A 17,160-nucleotide genomic window follows, 5' to 3' on the forward strand; every position below is an offset into this window, starting at 1 on the left:
TCAGGGGGAAATGAAATAGACTGATAAGCTGGATGTATTGGGTTAGTCGCATTAACCTGTGAGGGTTATATTACCCTCGGCTCCATGGTACGTCTAGCTTATGCTATTGTGATGCTATCACCTACGAGGATTAAATGTTGAAGAAATTCCAAGTGATAAACACAAGGCTTCATTTCCTTAAAATTAGATGTAATACATTTATCAATGCAGCACATATTTAAAAACGTCCACACCATTTCCCTCCAAGTGTTGCTTTATTTGGAGCTGTAATACCCTGCCCCGAGGAACAAGATTGAGTAAAACTTGTTTTACAGTTAGAGAGAGAGAAAAAAAGAGTGTGAAATTTGTTTTTCTTCATAACCGTGCTGCAGTTTCCCTTATGCTCTGTTAGTCTGACACCTTGAAGCAGTGCAGGTGCTTTAGACTTCCACAGAAACACTTGCTGCTCTTACTTTCCATGTAACTACAAACAAGTGTTTAATATTGTGAAGGCTGTGGTTCCACAGGAGAAGAACGCTTGCTCTTCAGGTCCGCCTGGGACCACCATGGGTGAGGAGATGTTAGGTGAGCGTGATTTCACCAAGTACAACATGTCAATACTGCCATCAATATCCAATCAACCAATCAGAATTGAGAGACAACTTTTCAGGAAATGTCAATTTTAGGCTTACAATCAGGATTAGGTGCTTATACACCCTTGTTAATCAACTATCATTTCCCTCTGATTTTAGGAAAAAAATTATGGGTAATGTTGGGTTTAGGGGTAGGGATTGGGTTAAGTCTATATTTTTGGACAGTAATGTTGATCCAGTTTCATCAGAAGATGTTGATCCAGATACATGTATTACTTGGCAAAATCATGGCGTTTCTTGAGCTGTAGAAATATCAGCTTGAATTGTTGTTTTTAGAAACTTCAGGGCAAATATTTTTGTATCTATAAGCTTATGTATAACCATCTTTTGCAGGGCGGCAGTGGCTCAGTGGTTCATGTAGGTTGTCTACAAACCGGAAGGTTGGTGGTTCGAGCCCCAGCTCCACCTGACCAAGTGTCGAGGTGTCCTTGAGCAAGACACCTAACCCCAGCTGCTCCCGACGAGCTGGATGGCGCCTTGAATGGCAGACACCGCAGTCGGTGTGTGAATGAGTGAATGGATGGGTGAATGTGAGGCAAATTGTAAAGCGCTTTGGATGGCCATGTGGTCTGTTGAAAGCGCTATATAAATGCAGTCCATTTACCATTTAAAAAAAAAAAAAAAAAAAAAAAACACGGGAAGTCGTGGCCTAATGGTTAGAGGGTTGGACTCCCAATCGAAGGGTTGTGAGTTCTAGTCTCGGGCCGGACGGAATTGTGGGTGGGGGTAGTGCATGAACAGCTCTCTCTCCACCTTCAATACCACGACTTAGGTGCCCTTGAGCAAGGCATCGAACCCCCAACTGCTCCCCGGGCGCCGCAGCATAAATGGCTGCCCACTGCTCCGGGTGTGTGCTCACAGTGTGTGTGTGTGTGTGTTCACTGCTCTGTGTGTGTGCATTTCGGATGGGTTAAATGCAGAGCACAAATTCTGAGTATGGGTCACCATACTTGGCTGAATGTCACTTCACACTTCACACTTTTGCTTGAAGGTCTAATATGCTGAGTAAGAGTTTGAATCATATATTTGTTTACATGCATTACATGACATTGTCTGTGTATATACTGTGCTAAAATCAGTCTATATAAAATCAAACGGAAGATTTCTTACATTTCATAATCTCAAACTTAACTTGAATTTATTTTTCCTTCTGGCTAAAACCTCCTAATTTTCTGTTGCAGATCACATATCATACTCTTAGGACTTGTCCAAGATGACCGACGATTTGTGCTTATTTTTCAGAAATACACCTTTACACCTTTGGTTTTCAAATCTGTTTATCTGTTGGCTGTACCTGCTCAAAACCAATTGAAGTTGCTTTTTCTGGTCTGTAATATTTCTAAAAGCCTTGATCCAGCCCCCAAACACAGGTAGACCTGATAAATCACTCTCAATTTTCAGCCCAGGCTTATTTTATTTGCAAAATAAAATGTGTGTCATTTTGAAATATGCCTCTGATTCCCTTAACCTCAGTTCTAGCCTTGCTGACTAACTAAACTCTTGCTGATAACTGAATTGACAAGAAACAGTTGATTTGTATCTTTTCTTGATGCACTTATCGTCACAACCCAATATATGCAGTCCTGCTGTTTTAATTAGAACTCCAGCCATGAAACATTATATATATAAAAAAAAAGAATTACAGTGTCTTTCTATCTAGCTTTCCATACACAATCTGGGTTTAAAAAGTATAATAAACTCTTTCTCTTAGCCTCACGGAAGGTTGTAAATATGTGCCATTAACTTGAATGATAAATAGCCAGAAGGAGTGAAAACTGTACTCCCTAATTCCAGATGAGTAGCTCAGGTCCTAAAATCACTGTAGGCAATTTGCTTCTTAGTTTTTGCAAAGGTTGTAAGAGGATTGTTTGATTCAGATAGGATTTAAATGGCAAAATACTTCTCTGAAACATGAATTTCCCTGACCCTTTTCAGGGCAAACTATTCTCATTCTTTGCTTTTCCTTTGTACACTGAGCCATCATTCTTGAAAGACCCAGCCAGGGTCTGATCAGAGAATGAAGCACAGGTCAGAGGAGAAGTCATGCGAGGTGACACCGCACTTCCACTGGGAGCCCGTCACAGTAATGCTGATGGTAATTATGCGCATATTCCACCTGTCAATCATGCCTCGACAGAAAAGTAAAGGTTGAAAGCGATGCTGTCCAGCCGGCTGAAATTTACCGCAGGTCAACAGAGGAGATCAACTTCAAACCACACGCTTGTTTGCGCTCACTCGTTAGACGGCGATAACAACAATTCACAACTGCTATAGCAACAACCAAAACAAGAAAGCAAATAAGACAGATGAATACAGCTTTGTGTCTCCTTAGAGACCTTCTCATTTACCGTGTCATGTGTAATGTGCGCTACAAAGACTGTGGTTTCAACAAGTTTCCAACTGAAATGTGGCTTCTTTTATCATGGCAGAATACAGTGAGATTGAGATGCTTCAGAACATCACAAGGACAGGGTTTGAGAAGTGTCTTGTAGAAGCGCACAGCATGAACGATAGACTCCCATGATAGTGTTTAACAAAAGAGTGTCAATTCCCTCATCACTAAGAGGATGTTGAGCTCAGGCACAGAGAGACAAGGCCACTTAACAGATTGTTATCATGATGCTGAAACTAGCAGCTACTTGCAGATGCATCATGCCAATTCACACTTAGATTTCAGAACCAAAGGGGCTTTTTAATGGTACATGCAGCAAAAATTGCTGTTGCATCATTATAGTACATTGAGATTTCAACTCAGGTTCACTTCACTGTTAAACAAACTCTAAATTGACCTTTTCAACTGATGTCACAAAGGCTAATGGTAATGTTAACAGTAACCAAATAGCAATTTAGGCTCATGGTCTCGCTTCATTCTGTGTGTAATTGCACCACTTTTCATTAGCCAATCAACTGAATAAAATCAAGTTCCACCATTTTTTTTTTCTCATTGAATGTCCTGTTTCACTTTGCCTCGCATTTTATGTCACATTACACAGTAAAAGGGTTTGTGAACAGGAAATTCACATTAATTAAGATAAATGAGTTTTAAACTATTAAATCATTAAAATTGGGAAAAGATTTCATGAGGAGCAGCATAGTGTTCTAGAAGCAATGGGACCTCAAACCAAAGAAGGCACAGTCTCCCTTAGATTTTAAACAGAACCTGGGAACAAACAGAAATAGGCTATTTGATAACTGTACACAAGCATCAGAAATGTAATGTGGTGCCAAGCTTGGCTCAAGTAGGAAGCTTTGCAGAGGCATTTCAAATAACAAATCACACAAATCATGTCTGGATTAAATAAAGGAATAAATTTGTCTTACACACACTTAACATTCAGTTATAATCTCCTTATTTTTATTGATGTCATGTCTCTATTCATAATTTTGTTTTATTAATAATGTTTGAAGTTGAAGGGCCCTATTTTAATGATCTAAATGCAAAGTGTAAAGTGCAGGCCGCAGGTGCACTCAGGACATGTCCAAATCCACTTTTGATATTTCAGCTCCGCACAAAAAAAAAAAAAAGTCTGATTCACTCAGCTTTATTTGATTTATTCCCCCACCATCTCAGTTACAGTTAAATACAAATTAATTTTGTCCAGGTGTGTTATAGGCACTAAAAAACTTTAGTTTTAGCAAACTGAGTTTTGTGTTGAAAAAAATTAAGAGTGCTGTGCCACCTGTTTGTTGACCTTGCCTGACCACCCCTATGAAAATATCCTGGATCCAGCACTGAATAAATAAATATTAAAATAATACTAATATCAATAGAGAAATATGAAATTCGTTTACAAAATATGAATGTATAAATTAATGTTCAGTGTGTGCTACACATCACACTCACAAATGTTAAATATATGATAGACTGTTGTCTTGTGTTAATGATATTTTTCTTCTTTTTTGTATTAAAATTGTTACAAACACTTCAAAAAAAATATGATTCTAAAGTATTACTGTTATTGTTTTACCTGCTGCTAGACATTTTCTCAAAACAAACAAAGCTATTAGACTTTTTGTTCTGGCAGCCGCTTGTTGATTGTGGCACACAGCCGAGTGAGCAGACAGGAAATAAAGCGGCACTGATTGTCATGACAACAGCAAAGTTTACTGCAGAGCATTTCGTTTCGGAGGGTCAGAGCAGCATGTTTTAGTACTGCTTTTATGCACCATTTCATTTTAACACAGAATCTGGAGCCCCTCAGAGCAGCCATGGAACAGCTATGTAAAACTGCCTTGTAAAATGCTTTTAGAATAGGTAATTTCATTTATTATTTGACAGGGATGACTAATACCAATTAGCTTTACTTTACAATTACCATGTAGCTAGAGAAAGTCATCCAACTTTAAATGTGCCTCAGGCGCTCAAACAAAGCTTGTAAGGCAGAATTGTGACTTGATTTTGGTGGAAAATGGAGCTGGAGCAAAGCACGGTGATAAAATTGTAAAATGTTTTTGCTGTTTTTTAGTTATTGGCTGTCAAGTTTAACACTGCATACAAAAGTATTTGGTTCGAAATTATAGTGAGTGTTTACATGTTTACAACTAAATGTTACATTTGTGCCACATTGCAATCATATTCAGACTTGAATCTTTAAAGATTTGAAGCTTTAGGGCATTATATACCACAAAATGCACCCTAATAACATAATTATTAGGTTGACAGCGAAGCATTATAAAATTACTGACTCCTTCAGCTGTCTGAAGCCCCGTTGCTTTTCACAGAGCTCCTTGCTCTTTAGATGTGCAAATTGATTTTATGATCATCTGTGAGGGAAGATAGTAAGAGTTTAATGAATTGCTCGTTATTCTGTGCTTTTCCAAGAGTCGCGCGGCTCTGAATGCAACTCAGGCTGAAAGGAAAATGCTAATGCATGTTTCTTGTAGCAGCACCTTATAAATATTCTGTAAATAAAGCATCTCCACAAAAAAAAAAAAAAAAAGCTTGCAGCTTCAATTGCGCCAACACTGCTTGTGGTTTTGGTTGACATACAGCAGACATCAGAGAAGCTTCAGTCATCAGCTGCAGCCATCCTGCCAGATTCGGAGGCAGAGTGCCGGGGGTGTTCTTCAAGAACGTATTCCTGGATCTCTGCCTGAGCTGAAGACACCAGGATAGTCAGTGTGTGACTTTCCTGCAGTCCAACTTCTCAGGGACTGCCAGAGATCTGATAGAAATGAATGTGCATGGCACTGGAGCTCTCCTCATCTTTATGCAAAGCCAAGTTTAGGACAGGATTATTATTAAACCAAGTTTGCAGTGTTGGGCAAGTCACTCAAAAGCAGGCGGTCGGTGTGTGTGTGTGTGTGTGTGTGTGTGTGTGTGTGTTGTGGTCAGAGGGTGAATCGAACAACCCAGCAGCATAAGGTCCCTGTGGAAGACAACTCGCTGGTTAAAGCAGACTCACATATAAGATGCATCATAAAGGATAATGCTAATGCATTTCTATATTCATGAGCATTTTCCAAAAAAAAAAAACTAAAACTAATTGCAACTCAGCTACAAACTAATTAATTAAAGATGAACATATGTAAGATAAGGTAAGGTACATTACATTAATAGAAGTCGGATGATTAATTAAGTAACAATTATCAACACCGTGTCCAATACAGTATAAAAATACTGCAGATTAAGCCAAGAACATCACAGGCTATTATGATTAAAGGCTGTTATACACCACACGACTTTGTCACAGATTTTTGCTCTGATTTACAGTCATGTCGACATTAGTTTCATGAAATTCAGAGTCAGTCTGCAAATTTTGGACAGTCGGGGATTCAACAGTTTTGCAGAAAATCACATAGTATATGATGAACAAAGGAGAGATGATGAACATAGAGACCCTAAAGGGATAGTTCAATCAAACATGAAAATTACCCCATGATTTACTTACCCTCAATAATTTCTATGTGCATATTACTTTCTTCTTTCAAACAAATGTAATCAGTTATAATCAAAATCTCCAGGCTTTTCTTCCAAGTGTTATAATGGCAGTGAGAGGTGATTGAGATTTTGAAGCTCAAAAAAGTGCATCCATCCACTATAAAAAGTGCTCCCCACAGTTCCACTGTGGCCTTCTGTAGTGAATCAATGCATCTGTGTAAGAAAAATATCCATATTTAAAACTTTACAAAACATAATCTCTAGCTTCCCCCAACTGTCGTAAAATGATATATTGAATTTAACATGGGTAAAAATGCAGCTGTGAGTAGCACAGTTAACAGAAAAATTTAATAAATAATAAAAACACCTAGGGTTCTGCATTCTGCATAAACAATTATTATGACAACATAAGTGAAAGAGAAAATTATATTTCTTAATTGCAAAAATCCCTCATTAGAATATTGAAAAAAACACACTTAAGAGAATCCAGTTAACTATTGCAATTACAGCAGAAAACACACTTTTTAAGGTGCACAATCTCTACTTCCAACATTGCCAACACGAGTTTCACAATTTGAGTTGAATTACTGAAATAAATGAACTTTTCCGCGAAATTCTAATTTATTGAAATGCACCTGTAAATATTCACAACAGAGTAAAAAAAATAAATAATAGTTTTTACAAAATCCTTGTCTGTTCCTGAAAGTGCTAATGAACTTATAAATGGAGATTATACATATTATTACCTCAAGAAATAATGGTTAATATCATTACTGTCTGCAGACAATTAAACCTATCATTAAATAGTGTCAACTGTAAAACGTGTTAACTATTTGTCTTTTTTGTTACCAAAGTCATTATTAACACTAAATATATGCTCAACTAAACAACATTAATATTTGAATCACAGAGAGGGCTCATTAGCCAATATTCAGTGGGTTTTTGGAAGATCACTGAAAAAAACAATAAATATTTCAACATAGGTCACTGATCCTCCAGAGGCCAGCTCTGGCAAAAGAAATAAGCAATCTTTGTCAAATCTTCCTCCGTATCATTGATGAGAACGGGGGCATGATATTGCATCTCTTTAAAGAAGTGGAGATGGTGTGATTAAGAGCCAAGAGCAAAGTCTAGGGGGGCATTTGGGTTGTGCTACAGCTGGATTTTATCAGAAGACAAGGAATATCGATAAGGATAAATGGGCACATGGCAATGTAGTACCAGAATGTTTGAGCTATAATCAAAGTGAAGGTGAGTATAATGGCTCATTGCCATGTTTCCAATTGCCTTTCAAGTGCAGAGGAAGGTCGCCTAGAATAATCCCCCCAACATTGTTGCATTCAGTCTTGATAATCTCCTATCGGTCTAATGGATCCTAGGTATGTTTACCAAGTGGTAAAACCTCACAAAGTCATTTTACACTCTTTCTCTCCTCTGTCACAATAATAGAACTGGAATTGGCTTTTTGATCAATGACATCAGTGGTTAACTTGATATGTTTGATAAGGACGGCCACCTTGAGCCTTGATTGCATATGTAATGTGGTGTGTGTATCAGTGTGTTTGTGTCACTAGGTCATAAGCTCCTGTCTGGATAAAGAGCATATACTTTCCTATTCAACTACAGTGACCCTAAAATGCTTGAATTAAATAATTCATCTGTAAGACATCTAATATTAGACTTCGACCATAGTATGGCATAAAAAAACACTACACTAGTGGCAACGAAAGTAAAAGTAGTCTCAAGAGCCTTTAAAGTGTCAGTGATACATGAGCTAAAGTAGAGGGAAACAAGCTAATTTGTTTTTTGAGGGTCTGACCGCAGGACAGTCGAGGTTGTGCAAAAGCGGCAGATCAGTGCAGCAAAGAGATGCAAGGAGTCCCACTGCTGCGATGCGGTGAGAAGTGTTTATTTTATTTCCCTGTGGTCTTTTCCAGGGCATTGATGGTTGAATAAATAGGAATGGACAAGGCTGTAGTCTTAACCAGAATGCAGCCCCAAGCGTAACGTGGGAGACGGCTTCGCTGATATTGGCTGGCTCTGCTTTTGCTGATGCACAGTAGTAAAAGCTTTGTTACAGCTGCAAGTGTGATGCTCTCACAGACTCATCAAATGAGCCTACTGCATAAGAAGGGAAACATGCCTCATATTGAATATATACAGTATGCCTACACAAACTGCTATGCACATTCAATAGTGAAGACGCTTCTTTTTTAAACAGTTTGACAAAAAATAACTATTTGAGTAAAATATTGATTTACAGATTAATTTCAGAATGGCTTAGTATATGGTTTGTCCACATTTTGCTTTAATAATGGAAGCACTCAAGTCACATGAACTCCACAGGCTTGTGTAAAACTTGATTAACTTGAGAATAATTCAAAAAGCATTTTGTCCTAGTGGAAGCAAACACTTGTAAACGTTCAGATAATTGATGTCACAGATTTACTAACTCCAGTCCATCAATTAAAGCTGCAATATGCGATTTTTGTAATTGACCACAACAGGGCGCATTTCCAACAATAACAAAGGCACAGCTTGATGACGCTATGAAGCAGGTGACGATGGGAGATGTCGTTTTTAATGCGTTTTCACCATAGCAATGTATCTAAATTGGATAAACGAATCATGATCACGGATGACATAATTTATTCGTTTTTGTATTACCTGTATATCTGATTGCGCTATTTTATGTAATACCCCTCTCTACCGGGTCCTCTCTGACGCTCCTTGCACTCGCTCCGAGTGGAGCTCGAACCCGGGTCTTCAACATGGGAGGCGGACGCACTTACAAGGAGGCTAAATGGCTATGTGTTTATGGTTAATGCCGTGTTGTTTAACGTGCTCAAACCAATTGTTCTAAAAGTAAATTTGAACGAACATTTGCAAGTAATGACTAAATATATTTTTAACAACACATATCCGATTGTATTTAATTGTACTGCCATAATATCGGTCACCACACGTGATAAAAATCCTTACCTTAGTACAAAGAGCAATATAACTTTGTTTATAAGTGCTATTATTGAAAATGAAACAGTCCATTTGCCACGTTATGTTATTTTCTCACAGGTAACGTTATTGCTAAAAAAAATGCTACAGTGACAGAATGTACAGGCATGTGGTGTAATTCATATCATATCTTCAATTTATCCTGGTTTTATTCCTCCGTTTGTCACACAGTCTGTGTGTATCCGAATATAGACGCTTACGTTTTACTGGCACTTCAATACTCGCCAAAGAGTAATCGTGATCCATAACAACGACAATCAAACAATACGCGCGGCTATAACATAACCACCACTTCCGCATTTGACCATGTGATATTCCGGTGTGGTGGAACAAAGTATAGAGCGTACATTGCGTCACTGAGAGGCGACATTTCTTTTCCAGGACGGCCAGTTATTTAAAATCGGAATTTCTCTGAAATAAAAAATCTTTGGAGACTTTTGAGATATTGTAAGTACACAACTGGAGGAAATATATCACACTGTTCAAGTTATTTTCGGAAATTTTATTACAAAATTCCTCCATATTGGAGCTTTAACATCTTGTGAAGTGAAAAGCTGTGAAAAAAAGGTCATGTTGTCTGTATCAGGAGAGAAATATGCACAGATCAAGCACAGTTTATGAGAAAACATTCCAAATCAAATCTTTCTATAAACAAATATGCTGGTGGATTTTAATGTGAGAGGACCATCAGGGATTCTTTTTTTCACTGGAGGAAATGTTATGTATCACTCGTAAAAAATGGTTTGAAAGTTAAAACATTGTAATGATCTGTTAAGTTCCTTACAAATATTAAGCTTTGCACTTGAAATTAATTGATGGGCTGGAGTCATGTCAGTTAAGTGAGGATTATTGTGATGATTTTAAAATCAGTTGTTTGGACACACATTCTGACGGCACCCATTCACTGCATAGGATCCAGTACTGAGCAAGTAATGTAATGCTAAATTTACCCAAAGTCATTCTGTAAAAAACAAACCCATGATCATTTTGGATGTCCTGAGGGTGAGTACATTTTCAGCAAATTTTTGTTTTGGTGTAAAATATTCCTTTAAATCTTGCTATGTAAAAAAATGTGTTCCTGTTTTTTTTTTTTTTTTTTTTTTTTTTTTTTTTTTTTTTTTTATGTGATCTCCTATAAACAGGCACAAACGTGAACATGCATTAAGGGAGATAGCCGTGCTCTCCTATAGAGAAAAACACACTTCATTTCTCATTTGTGAAAGCTGAATCAATGTTACCATTGTGCCTAAAGGCGCAAGCTGCCAGAAGATCTCCTCTTGAGTACTTCAACATTCTGTGATCCCCTCTCTAAATCCATCCACTTCAAGCTGTTTTTGTGTATCTGATCACATTAAATGGTTCTAAGTCCACTGCTTCAGCAAAGGAGCTTTGAAAAAAGCTGCTGTCTCCTGGATTATGAAGTGCAGAATTCCAGTCTTGATGGTCAGGGATATAGGGAAAGGCACAATAACATCATAAAAAAAGCTCAGAATAAGGCGAGGAAGAGGTTTTGTGTGTGCAACAGCAAATGAGGAAGTGGGGATAACTCTTAAAATTTGTGAATATGTGTAATATTTTAGACGGAGACTTATATTCAGTTTCAAGAAGCATTTAAACCCCTAAGAACAGAATAGCTTCTGCAAAAAAACACACCACCTGGACGAGTCCTGACCCATTGAGATGTTTTGGCATGATCTCAAGAGAACTATTCACACCAGACATCCCAAAATGATTGCTTAACTGAATCAATTTTGCAAAGAACGATGGTGCAAAAAATGGTTCCTTCTGACCATTGTGTAAGTCTGAACCTGCAGTTGTAAGAAATGTTCAGGGCAGGTTATTACTGCCAAAAGTGTCACATTCAACCAATTATTAAATCCAAATTTCAAATGTATTGTGATGCTTATGTAGTGTATAAAAACATGATATTTAAGCATTTTGTGTATGTCTGTTATTTTGACACAGTACTTTTGTGTCAAGATCAGACCAGTCTCTGCAGAAATTCCACAAACCTTTTCCTGCAATTATATCCCTTGGGAATTCTTTCTTTAAATATGAATTTCGTTGTATTTTTTCCTCTTTAAATTATAGGACAGTATATATTTAGAGTGAAGGGAGAGAGAAAGAGAATGGGACTGCGATACATCTGAGTACAGACTTAAATCTGGTCTCCTTGTAGAGTTCCCAAGTATGTACTGTATGTTACCCATTGTGTGTATTTTTAACACTGTTTCCTCATTGTGTGCAGCATTACATGTTATTCTCTACTTTCTAGGGCCTTACTGTCTTTTCCATGTGAAAATGTTTGCATCAGGATTCCCTAAATTCTAGAAGAAATGGAGATTGAGGCAGTAACAATGGGAACAGTATAACAATGCCTGACACTAGATCCTCAAAGGCCTGGACACAAAAGCAGGAACAAAACCTAAGAAGATAGACGAGCAAACTCATTAGCTTAGCAGTCCCCAGTCGAAGAACATAATATGGTGAGCAATTCTCTGCTCGCCAGTTGCCTGATAGCACTTATTTGTCGTACTTCAAAGCCACAGCTGTCTCCAGAAGTCGATTTCAGTGCCCTGCTGGCTGTGTGGGGAATGAGTTGAGAAATAGGTTGTTTAACATACTCCTTCTACTGCAAATCATGAATTGTGGCTCAACTCGTCTAAACAAGTGCTGGAGCGCATTGCCCCGCTCAATTGTGAGGAAAGGCTGAAATGAAAGATTATGCATGGATAGGTGTGTAGGTTTCTATGCTCTCCAGGGGTTTTTTTTGTTTGTTTGTTTGTTTTGTTTTGCCTGGAAGGGGATGAATACTGACTGGGAATTCTATATACGGCATCCTGAACCCTAGAGAGCGATGGGTGAAAGATCTGTTCATCATCTTTTCAGAATGACAAATGACAGCAAGACATGAAACTTTATCATCTCACTTGTTTCAAAATTGGCTTTGATTGGTTTTGGGGAACGTTGTCATAGATAAGCCCAATACACTTTTACTTAAAAAAAAAAAAAAAAAGAAAAGGAAGAAAGAAAGAAAGAAAACTGAGCAACAAAAACCTATCACTAAACAATGACTTAAGCTTGCATGCTTTCTGCAGAAAACATAGTCTTTGTAGTGCAAATTATGCCCTTGTTCACAAATTTCCTTTTGACTAATCACAGTAGAACAGACTGTCCCCTTACTTTACCCCAGTGCACATTTGCTAGTTCAGGACCATGCAGAGGGTGTCTAATCTATAGATGAAAATTGGTAAATATATTACTTATTACTGGACTTATAAATGCTGCTTGCGTTCGTTGTACACTCAAATGCGTCTCTTTGTTGTCTCATTAACGCTTTTCTCCTCCTCTTCTCTATCAGAAATCGGTTGATTTAAAATGCAATAGTGAAAACATAGCGTCACTGAGTGTTTACTTCCGACAGATAAACTCATAGATTCTGCTTTAACACTTCTGGCAGCTATGATCTTGAATCACATAGTTAAACTGCCCCCTGGTGGTACTTCCAGGGTTGAGAGGAGCTACCGATAATTTCATAAACCAATGCAAAGTCGTTTTTTGTTACGGTAATTTTTCCCCAGGGGGAAAAAAAGCAGTTTGTTATTAGCATGGTAATAGCATTCACAAAGAACTAACACTATCTCTCCAGGAGTCCTGAGTTTGCATTCATTATGCAGCCTTGTTTCTGAACACAGAGTCGAAGTTCCAATCACAGAGAGCAGATGTCTTAAGTAGCTCCACATTGGCAACCGCGGTCTGCCTAAACCCTTGGGATGCTCGTCTTGATGTGTCCCAAGTTCATATCAAGTGCTCAAATCACGCGCTGCTGTTTGACTGATGGAAGTGTATATATTTTGCAGTTTACTGCCATCCTTAGTCTCTAGATATTTGGCAGCTGCGTGGAATATTTACTTATATTTATAGTGAAAGATAATGGGACGCCAGGCAGTTGTTTACAATCACAGTACTGCAGAGCCAATTCACTTGAGTATAGACGCTATGTATTTGATCGAGAGCGCAAGAGAGGGAGGGAGGGAGAGAGAGCAAACTGGTTATGCACAGGTAGACAGTGTCCATTTATTAATTGTATTTGCTGCCCCTCCCTATAGTTATCTTTTTTTTCATAAGCATGTTATGTAACATAATTGTGGACTAACATTAATAGCAGCCAATTGTGTTCATAGCCAGCCAACTATATTGAGTTTACATAACTGACCAGATTAGTTAAGTACTGCACAGTAATTATACAAAATTATGTTTAAAAAAACACCCTTTCATGCTGCCGCTAATGTTGCCAAATATTAATTAAACAGGCGAAAAAGTCTTCAATACGGACCTTACACTGAAATTATATTTCTGAAAATCTTTTCACATTTTTCTGTTTCGTGTCACGTGTTTAGCTGCAGTTTCAGCTTTGCAACAACTGCGAAGATTGGAGAAGAGAGAATAAATTATTCGTTGTTGTACTGAAAATATGGTCTTTGTCGCCACGTAGCGGCGATAACAGTAAACTGCTGGTTTGGTCCTGCAAAGAGGATATTTTAACGCATTTCCCTTACAAAACACACACACAAAATGTAATAATACAGGAAAATATAATGCGATACATTAAAGAACACATTTCTATATATGGAGAACTACTTATACTTCATATGCATGCAAAAATATATAGCAATTAAGAATGAATATTCATATACTTTTATCTCTTTATTGTTTGTAGATAACTTGCATATAATATTAAATTTCATATACATGTAATGGTGAGTGTATATATAAATACATGCATGCATACATAAATGTATTTATTTATCTATATAATAAATGAAAAGTGTCAATACTTTATGCATTGCTCAATATATTTTAATATATTAACACAATATATTCTGTATATTTTCAATATCATATAATTTAATATATTGATTTCTTCTGCTAATAAATAAGAAAGTATATATTGTTTTGCAGAATTTATTCCACATTCAGAAGTAGTTGTTTGAATTTATTTTCTACTCTGGATTTATCGGTTTCATACAAATGTCATATATCCAAATCACAACATCAACTCCATTAAACTGCTTGGTTATAATTTTGGTAAATGAAATACACTAAACGTTAATGTTTTAAAGTTTTTTTCTCTCTATTGGCCTTGACTCAAGAAGTTTCAAGCACTGAAGGATGGACCACAAACAAGATCATACAGCAAAACAAAGCCAGAAATCTTCTTCTGATTTGTTTTTGGATCTTGGGGAAATAGAAAGGACCTTAAAGAAATCAAGTTGGAAAGGCTTGGAGAATAAGTTTTAAAACTAGTTACTCTCTCAGTTGAAAGCTTTAAGAGAAGATCAGAAGTTGTCATTGGTGTTCTGTGAGGAGGAAGAGATCATAGAATTAAGAATGAAAGCTACATCTGGATGCATTGAGAGAGATCAGTACTTAAGCTACAGCCTGAGGCTGTAAATCAAGCACTACACAAAGTCAAAATAATGAGAAATAACACACTAAAACAGCAAAGGAAAAATATAAAAGTGAGTGAAGTCAATTTCAAAGCCCAAAGTTCATTTAAAATGCATTTGTGGAGAGCAACTCCAGTATAGCTTTTGTCAAATAACAGACTGAGAGGTGATTGTTGTCATTTCCTGTTCTCAGATATTGCACTTCTATCAGAGGGTTTCAGGACTTATCTTCCAAATCCTGAACAACAAGTTTATTGCAGGAACGACTGAGCGGTAAGTAAATGTTTATTTTCAAACTGTGGGATTGAGTCTAGTTCTGTAAACATTTTACTCAAAGAAGAATACATTACAGTTTCCTTCATTTTTCTTCTATAAATGGATATATGCAAAAGATGTCAGATATGCTCACAATAATGTTTTCAAAACAATGTAAAAATAGATCTCATCTAAGGAACAGTTTGCATGACTTTTGTTTAGGTCAATTCATTATTTTACAACTTAAAATGGTGCCAAATCTGATGTTATTGTAATAGTTGCTTTTTCAGATTAATTAACTGTAAGGTCATTTTTAATCTAATTTAAATTAAGACTTGAAAATAGTTCTTATGTTATGGAGTTCAAAGTGCTAAAATGCATAAATAAACAAACAAATTAAAAATTAAACAATGTGATTTGTAATAATGAAAAATCTCTATAATATGAACAATTATATACATGTATATTGACGCAATATATTCTTGCATAAATTGTATATTTATAAGTATTAACATTATAAAGGTTTTCATATTTTTTACATACTACTGTTAGTTAAAGGGTTAGTTCACCCAAAAAATTTAATTAGCCCATAAATTAATCACCCTCAAGTCATCCTTGGTGTATATAACTTTCTTCTTACAGACGAGTTATATTAAAAATAGTTTTTGATCTTTCAAGGTGATTAATGCCAATCAGCGGGTATTGCAGTGCTTCAGTCCAAAATAAGTTAAATAAAAAGTGCCCATCCATTAAAAAAAAGTGTCTCACACAGCTCCAGGGGTGTGAACAAAAGCCTCCTGTAGCGAATTGCTGTGTTTTTGTTTTGTTTTTGTTTCGATTCGCAACAGGAGGCCTTTGTTCACCCATCCAAACCCCCAACACCCATAACCCCAATCCTCCACATTTTGGGGTAAACCAACCCTTTAATAGATATTTTAGCCACTAATTACATGCTTAGATTATGAAGGTTTTACCTGTAATTTAAGAATATATAAACAAGCACAGTATTATTTTGCACTATTGTTATAAAATGAAGACATAAAAAACAGCATGAATGAATGTAACCTTATTTCTCTCTCTTTCTCTCTGTATATATATATATATATATATATATATATATATATATATATATATATATATGTGTGTGTGTGTGTGTGTGTGTGTGTGTGTGTGTGTGTGTGTGTGTGTGTGTGTTAAAAAGAAACCTTTCTACTCACTCTAAAAACACCAGAAGAATGATGTCCAGGGTTCCTGCTCATCTCTGTGAACATGCCATAGTCCTGCAGGAAGGCATGAGGACTGCAGATGTGGCCAGAGAAATAAGCAGCAATGTCTGTAAAGTAAGATGCCTAAGACAGTGCTACAGGCAGACAGGAAGGACAGCTGATCATCCTTGCAGCCACATGTCCACCTAGACAAGTTCAATTTGCAAGTGTTTTGATAAAAATTGGAGTAACATCTCACACAAGAACTGCCACATCTGGTGCAGTCTGTAAGGACGAGATGAGTGGACAGACAAGATACTCACTGCTACTTTTGAAATGGTCCACCACATATACCATACAGTATATATACTCTAAAGTATATATACTTAAAGCCCTGAAATGAGTAGTGCGCTCCGCTAAACACATCTCCAGAACATCTCTCCCCTCTCTGCAAGACATCCACATCAGGAGATGTAAATCTAGGGCTGTAAAGATCCTTAAAGACCCCACCCCCCCCCCCCTTGAAATCCACTGTTTCATCTGCTACAGTCAGGCAGACACTACCGTCTGAAGGCAAAAACAGAGCGGCTCAGGAGGAGTTTCTTCCCTCACGCTATCAGACTACTAAATAATGGGCATTGAACACACTACACTTTAGAAACTCTGGTTGTGTAGGGTTACCCAATAACTCTTTGCACACTGCACTTTTTCGTGACAACCTAACT

General features: G+C 37.1%; 1 long non-coding RNA gene across 1 annotated transcript; it reads left to right on the forward strand.

The window, feature by feature from the left end:
• Nucleotides 1-1,617: 1,617 nt before the first annotated feature.
• LOC113057616 (uncharacterized) lies at nucleotides 1,618-16,934 on the forward strand. Its single transcript, XR_003277855.1, has 3 exons — nucleotides 1,618-2,727; nucleotides 15,169-15,248; nucleotides 16,432-16,934. It is a non-coding gene; the product is annotated as an uncharacterized LOC113057616 (long non-coding RNA).
• Nucleotides 16,935-17,160: the final 226 nt, after the last annotated feature.

Source organism: Carassius auratus, chromosome 39 (assembly GCF_003368295.1).
Source record: "Carassius auratus strain Wakin chromosome 39, ASM336829v1, whole genome shotgun sequence".
Lineage (NCBI taxonomy): Eukaryota > Metazoa > Chordata > Actinopteri > Cypriniformes > Cyprinidae > Carassius > Carassius auratus.